Source organism: Penaeus chinensis, chromosome 24 (genome assembly GCF_019202785.1).
Source record: "Penaeus chinensis breed Huanghai No. 1 chromosome 24, ASM1920278v2, whole genome shotgun sequence".
Taxonomy (NCBI): domain Eukaryota; kingdom Metazoa; phylum Arthropoda; class Malacostraca; order Decapoda; family Penaeidae; genus Penaeus; species Penaeus chinensis.
Genome location: NC_061842.1, coordinates 9,311,755 through 9,319,446, shown reverse-complemented (window position 1 = coordinate 9,319,446; position 7,692 = coordinate 9,311,755).

Here is a 7,692-nt window from a genome sequence, read left to right as displayed (position 1 = left end):
TAGATGCATTTGAGGAATGAAAACAGGTTGTCAAAGCAGAAAGTGTGAGAAGCTGTAGGAGGGATCACGAAAAATCGGTCCCATTTGGCTGGGCTAAATAGATTATTTAAGAATTTTGTAGAGATGGGAGTAGTGTTTAGGGAGGTAGTGTTATGGGGAGGTGGACAATAAGGTTGTAATGTAGTAATCAGGGAGGATGGGGTAGTTGATGAAGAAGGTTGTGGGGGTATAGTTGTTGAAGTTGAGCATGTTGGGAGTAGAAATGTCTCCTGGGGTGTTGATTAGGGGGGATACTGTACTAGTAAAAAAAAGTTTAGTTTTGATTCATTTGTAACAATGGATATTCTTGGTGTGACATACTGTCTGTTTCATTTTGCTTCTAAACTATCCCCTGTGTGCAAGGAATGGCCGGGGTTACCATCCACTGGCGGCGAGGGATTCGAACGCAGGTCAGCAAGATTGCTAGACGAGAACGCTACCGCTGCACCACACAGTGGTGTTCAGAGCCGTGGTCAAAGGAGAGCCTGGGGTCAGGGAATCGGGCGAGTTTGAATTGGTGGAGCTATTTGATGAGGAGGCAAGCCTCAGTGCCTCTAATAATGGTATGGTTAATGGTTAATGGTTAAAAACAAAATATATGTGCTATCTAATAATGGTATAAAATCTTCATTGTTGGCCATGATAAGCCTGGAGTATGTTGGGGAGAGAAACGGTCCACCCCTCAGTGTCCCTTGAGAGGTAAGGGCTAGACAACTAAAGCAGGGGAATACCGTGCCCATGGCTCCCTCAGGCCGTTCAGGGCTGGCACAAATTCAGCCTTTCATCCTTTCAGCACGGCTCTCACACCTTAGAAAGTGGATAGTAGAAGGGGTTGGTGAAGGGACAGAAACGAAAAAGTAGGAGGGGAAAAAAAAGACCATGCAAAATTTGTTGAGTCGAGGGCTGAGTCCCAAGGTTAAGGAGTTCCCCAGCATTGGGTCCCATTCTCCGCCTCCTAAGCCCCCCCACGACAACAACGGGCAAGGGATTGGGGGGGGGGGGGAGAAGAGAGAGAAAAGGAAAGGAGGAGAAGAAAAGACCCTACAAAATGTGTTGACTTGAGGGCTGCAGCCTCAGTCTCCACTTCCTCAGCACCCCAGAGCAACGAGCAAGGGACTGAGGGGGACCAATCATAAAAGGTAATGGTTATAGGTTAATGGTTAAAGGCAAAATAAATGTGCTAGACATCTAAGGTCATGTAGCACTATAGTTAATGTTAGTGAAGGGTGTTTGGGTTAGTGATTAGTTGTTAAAGCTGGGTTAAAGGATTGGTAAGTGAATGGGTTAGGGTCGGATGAGGTAATGTAAAGGATTAGATCAAGTGAAGGATACATATGCGTTTGAGGAAGGAAAAAAAGGTTGTCAAAGCAGAAAGTGTGAGATTCTGTAAGGATGTCTGATAAGTTGGGATGTCTATGTAGGGAGGATAGGTGGGAGAAAGTAGAGGTACGGGCTGCTTCAAAGCGTGGGCATGACAATAGAATATGTGGGACTGAAAGAAGAACATTACATAAGGAACATAGGGGTGGATCGGATTGTGACATTAGATAGGAGTGTGTTAGACGGGTGTGGCCAATGCGTAAGCGGGCGAGGGCCGTCTCCCAACGTCTGTTCCGATGGAATGGAGCTGACCAGGAGGAGATTGACAGTTTTACAGTATGTAATTTATTAGTGTGTAGACTTCACCAAAAAGATTGCCATCGATTATACAAGGTCTTAAAGTGTGGGTAATAATCCGTGGCTGGGATATATGAGAAACGTGGTTGGTTTGATGTGGACATAGCAGCGTAGCGTGCTAGAGTAGTATCTGCTTGTTCATTGCCGGGGATTCCAACATGGCTGGGTACCCAGCAACATTTGATTGTTTTATGACGTGTGGACAGGTAGAACAACCAGTTCTGGATCTTACGAACAATGGGGTTGGTTGTGTCTATTGACTTTATAAGGGTTAATGAGTTACGGGAGTCAGTAAAAATTTTATAAGAGGAAGAGGGGAGTGAGTATATGTGTTTTAAGGCAAAAAGGAGAGCATACAGTTCTGTAGTAAGGACACTGGATTCAGGAGGGAGGGGGTATTTGAAAGTATGAGTTGGGAAGATTACTGCAAAACCAGCACCGGAGGTGGTTTTGGAGCCGTCAGTGTCGACGTGAATACTGGAGGAATGAGTGGAGGCATGGTCAAGGAAATGGGTGAGAAGGACAGTAGGAGGAATATTTGATTTTGGTGGGTCAGGGAAGACAGAGGAGCAAATATGGGGGCAAGGTATAAGCCATGGAGGGACTGAATGGACAGAGAACGGGAGGGGTCGGAGATGGGGAAAAGGGGAATGGGAGAGGAGGGTATCCATGCGAGTGGAGAAAGGAGTAGGTAAACGTGGAGAAGAAGCAAAGGTAGGAAGTAGGGATCGTGGGATAGTTAGTTTAGTGAGGGGAAGTTGGTGGAATCGAGCATAGCATCGGAGAGAGAGGAGGGCACGGCGTCGAGAGAGAGATGGTATGCCTGATTCAGTGTACAGGCTCTCAACTGGAGAGGAGCGGAAGGCACCTAGGGCTAAGCGAAGGCCACAGTGATGGATATTATCAAGATGAGCAAAGAGAGAAGTTGAGGCAGAGGAGTAGATATGGCATCAATAATCAAGAGTGGAGAGGATTAAGGTGACATGAAGATGAAGGAGAGTTTTTCGATCTGAGCCCCAGGATAAATGTGATAGAGTTTGTAAGATTCGGAGACGGCGGCGAGCTTTTTCTTTGATGTAAAGAATATGGTCTCGCCAGGATAGTTTGGAGTCAAAAATGACGCCTAGGAATTTACCAGAGGAAAGGTGTTGAAGTGGAGTGTTATATAAGAAGAGTGAAGGTAGAGGACCTACACGTGTGCGAGAGAAAAGGATGGAGAAAGATTTGGAGGTAGAAAAGCGGAAGCCATGGTTTGTGGCCCAGAAAGAAACTGATGATATTGCAGATTTAAGAAAGTGGTAGATATTTGGTATGGATTTGCCAGACGCATAGATGGTTAAATCATCAACATATAGTGATGACCGGGCTCCTGGTGGTAGAACTGAGGCAATGTCATTTACAGCAAGAAGGAATAAGGTGGTACTAAGCACACTGCCTTGTGGGACACCTTCAATTTGAGGAAAGAAAGATGATGTGGCAGAGGCAATTTTGACCTGGAAAGTGCGTTGGGAGAGGAAAGACTTTATGAAGACACCCATATTTCCACATATGCCTAGAGAGGACAATTGTTGGAGAATATGGTACCTCCATGTCGTATCATATGCTTTTTCTAGGTAAAAAAAACATAGCTAGTACAGATTCATGGCGTGCAAATGCGGATGTAATATATGTCTCAAAATGAGCAAGGGGGTCAGCTGTGCTTCGGGCACGGCGAAAACCAAACTGGGAAGGAGAGATAAGATTGTGGGATTCAAGATACCACATTAAGCGGAAGTTAACCATTCGCTCTAGTAGTTTACATAAGCAGCTAGTTAGTGCGATGGGGCGATAGTCTTGAGGGAGGGTACCCGATTTATTGGGTTTTAGGAAAGGGAGGATAAGAGCTTCTCGCCAATGAGAAGGAAAATTTCCTGATGTCCATATGTGGTTGTAAGTTGTTAATAGGAAGGATAATGAGGAAGATGGGAGTTGTCGGAGCATACGGTAGTGAATACCGTCAGGGCCTTCATTACTGTTGCGGCACGATTTTAGGGCAGCATTGAGTTCAGAGGAAGAAAAGGGAGCATTATAGGACTCAGCAGAGGATAGGGTGAAGATAATGGGGGTACGTTCCCTGATGGTTTTAATAGAAGAGAAGTGTGGAGAAAGGTGAGAGCCACTACTGACCTGGCTGAAATAGTCACCTAGTTCATTAGCGACTTCGGGAGGATCAGAGATGAGGGTATCTCGAATATGGAGGACGGGGGCTGGATGGGGGGGATGTTTGCCTGATAGTTTATGTATCCGGCGCCAAACATTTGAGATAGATGTAGAGGATGTAATTGAGGAAACATAATTTCGCCAGCTATTGGTTTTACTATTTCGGATTGTACGACGAAAACAGGCAGATGCTCTTTTAAAGGAGATAAGAGCTGATAGTTGATGAGGGGTACCTCGTTTGTGCACGTTTTACACGGAGTGCTTTAGTGCAATCAGAATTCCACCATGGAACACATTTGGAGGTATAGGGTCTTGAGGTTCGAGGGATAGCTGTATGGGCAGCTCTTAGGACTGTAGTTATGAAAAATTGTATCATTTCTGATACGGATGAGAGGGATGATGGAGGGGTATGAATAGTAGAGAGTGAAGTGAAAGTATGCCAGTCAGCTCTATCAAAGCACCAGCGTGGGGAGTTGGGAAGTGGTACATATGAAGTTGGAGAAAGGAGAACTGGAAAGTGGTCGCTATAGGGAAAGTGGTCTAGAACTGACCAGTGGAAATCTAAATGAAGAGAAGGGGAGCATAGAGAGAGGTCAATGCATGAAAAAGACTGCGTGCGTGTATCAAAGTGTGTGGGGCGATCTGTATTTAGAATAATAAGATCAGCTGTGGATAGGAAGCGCTCTAGAGCTCGGCCACGGGTGTTGGTGATAGAATCACCCCAAAGAGTGTGGCGGCAGTTAAAATCACCTACTATGAGGAAAGGTGATTGAAGTTGGGAAATTAGGTTTTCAAAAGCAACAAAGTTAATGGGGTGGGAAGGGGGAAAAGTAGACTGAAATCACTGTGATCCAGCGGCGAAGAAAGATACGAATAACTGTACAAGGGACAGTGGTTTGAAAGGGATGTATGACATAAGGTGTTTTTTGGTTGATAAGTATAGACGAGACATAAAGGGAGTGTGGGGAAGAAACAAAATGGTAATTGGGGATTGGTATTGGAGATTGTGTAAGAAAAGTTTCTTGGAGGCATATAATGGATGGGTTATAAAAGGAGAGGATATGTCGGAGGTCAGGTCTGTGAGAGCGGAAACCGCGAATGTTCCAATGAAGGATTGTTATACTTTCGTTGATTTAGTGGCAAAGATTGCAGTGTTTGTTGGAGAATTTGAAGGGGAAGGTTCTAGAGGGTGGGATAAAGAATGAGGTTGGGGAGGTGGTGTTGTATCAGGAGGGGTGTCGGGAGGTAGAGGGTCTGGGGAAGAGGGTATTTGTGACATGAGGGATTCACGTGTGTATCCAGGAGGGAGTGGAAGGGATAGAGGGGATGGTGGGAGGGTTAATACAGGTAGGGGTGGAGTCGGGGGGGGGGGGGTTGTTGGGATGTGGTAGGAGGATTGGGTGTAGGGAGAATATGAGTAGGAGGAGGATGGATATCGGCAGTCATTTTGAGTGTGGAGGGAGTGGGAATTGTAGAATTTGAAGGTGAATGAGTATCAGTTTGGGATTCTATTATGCAGTTCTGGATATCTTCAAGAGTTTCTGTAATGGGGTTGGTTGTAGAGTTTTGTGAGATAAAGGTTTTCTTGTGAGGGGGGGAAGAAAAGTCTGGTGTCTGATAAATAGGGGCAAAGGAAGGTGGAGGTGATTGTGAGGTAGGGGAAGAGGGGGTGGAACGTTTATTCTGTCTGCTGCGGGTAGTGCGGGGAGGGAGAGGGGAAGGTGTTGGGGCTGCAGTAGAGATTGGGGTGTCTGGATTTAGGATAGCAAGAGAATTTGATTGGGTAGAGATTGGAGTGTCTGGGTTAAGGATGGCAAAAGAGTTTGACTGGGGAAGGTAGGAGGTAGAAGAGGGGAATTTAGATGGAGGGGGATTGGGTTTAGGAGCTTGGGAGGTATGGGAATTGGCAGAGTGAGCGACATTACTGGAGTAGGGGGTAAGAGAAAAGCTTTGTCGACGTGCTTCCTGTCTGGCTTCACGTAGAGTGAGTCCAAGTCTGAATCTGAGAGTTGCTACCTCAGACTCAAATTTGTAGGTGGGGCAGCCTCTATAAAATACATTATGGGGGCCGTCACAGTTTGCACATGTGCGTGATTGTGCAGAGCAATTTGATCGAGTATGGCCAGGTTGGGCACATATCGGGCATCTGGCTGTGGAACGGCAATGTTTGGTAGGATGTCCAAAATGCCAACAATTTTAGCACTGACGAGGATTTAGGATAGCAAGAGAATTTGATTGGGTAGAGATTGGAGTGTCTGGGTTAAGGATGGCAAAAGAGTTTGACTGGGGAAGGTAGGAGGTAGAAGAGGGGAATTTAGATGGAGGGGGATTGGGTTTAGGAGCTTGGGAGGTATGGGAATTGGCAGAGTGAGCGACATTACTGGAGTAGGGGGTAAGAGAAAAGCTTTGTCGACGTGCTTCCTGTCTGGCTTCACGTAGAGTGAGTCCAAGTCTGAATCTGAGTTGCTACCTCAGACTCAAATTTGTAGGTGGGGCAGCCTCTATAAAATACATTATGGGGGCCGTCACAGTTTGCACATGTGCGTGATTGTGCAGAGCAATTTGATCGAGTATGGCCAGGCTGGGCACATATCGGGCATCTGGCTGTGGAACGGCAATGTTTGGTAGGATGTCCAAAATGCCAACAATTTTAGCACTGACGAGGAGGAGGTTGGTATGGTCGGACATGTAGGGATTCCCCACCTATGTAAACATTTAAGGGAAGGTCATGTCTTCGGAAAGCAATTTTGGCAATGTTGATGGATTTCTTACGATTTCCTCTGGGAGGAATGGAGTAGTATTGTACATATGTTGCATCATAGTCTGTGAGACAAGCGAGTAAGTCCTCTCCACAATCTGACCATTCTTTGTCCTGGATTGGGCAATCTGTTGGGGAGATAGATAGTTAGTTTTGTTAATGCTATAGCTTCTTTTTCAGTTGTTACTGTGACAAGACGGGAGTAGTCGCGTCGGCTACGGAAAGAGACTTTGCCTACTTGTTTTTAGAGGCATTGTTGGAAGAGGAGGGTGTTTTGAGAGTAGGGAGCTGTGGGAGGGATCACGAAAAATCGGTCCCATTTGGCTGGGCTAAATAGAATATTTAGGATTCTTGTAGAGGTGGGGGTAGTAGAAGTGCGGGGACGTGTGGAGGAGGGAGTAGTGTTGAAGGGGGTAGTGTTACGGGGAGGTGGGCAATAAGGTTGTAAAGTAGTAATAAGGGGAGATGGGATGGTTGATGAAGAAGGTTGTGGGAGTAAAGGTGTTGAAGTTGAGCATGTTGGGAGAGTAGACATGTCTCCTGGGGGTTAGTTGTTGATTATGGTTGATACTGTACTAGTATGCATTGATGATGGGAGAGTTGTTGCAGTGGTCGGAGCCGTGGTCAAAGGGGAGCCGTGGTCAAAGGGGAGCCGAGATTGGGGCTATTTGATAAAGGGGCAAGCCTCATTGCCCCTAATAGTGGGGTTACATCTTCATTATTGGCCATGATAAGCCTGGATTATATTGAGGAAAAAAAACAGTCCACCCCTCAGGGTCCCCTTGAGGGGTAAAGGCCAGGTATGGCAGGGGAATACCGTGCCCATGGTTCCCTCAGGCCGTTCAGGACTGACACAAAGTCAGCCTTTCCTCCTTTCAGCACGGCTCTCACACCTTAGGAGGTGGATAGTAGAAGGGATTGGTGAAGAAACTGAAACGAAAAGTATAAGTGGGAAAAAAAAGACCATGCAAAATCAGTTGAGTCGATGGCCGAGTCCAAAGGTTGAGGAGTTCCCCATC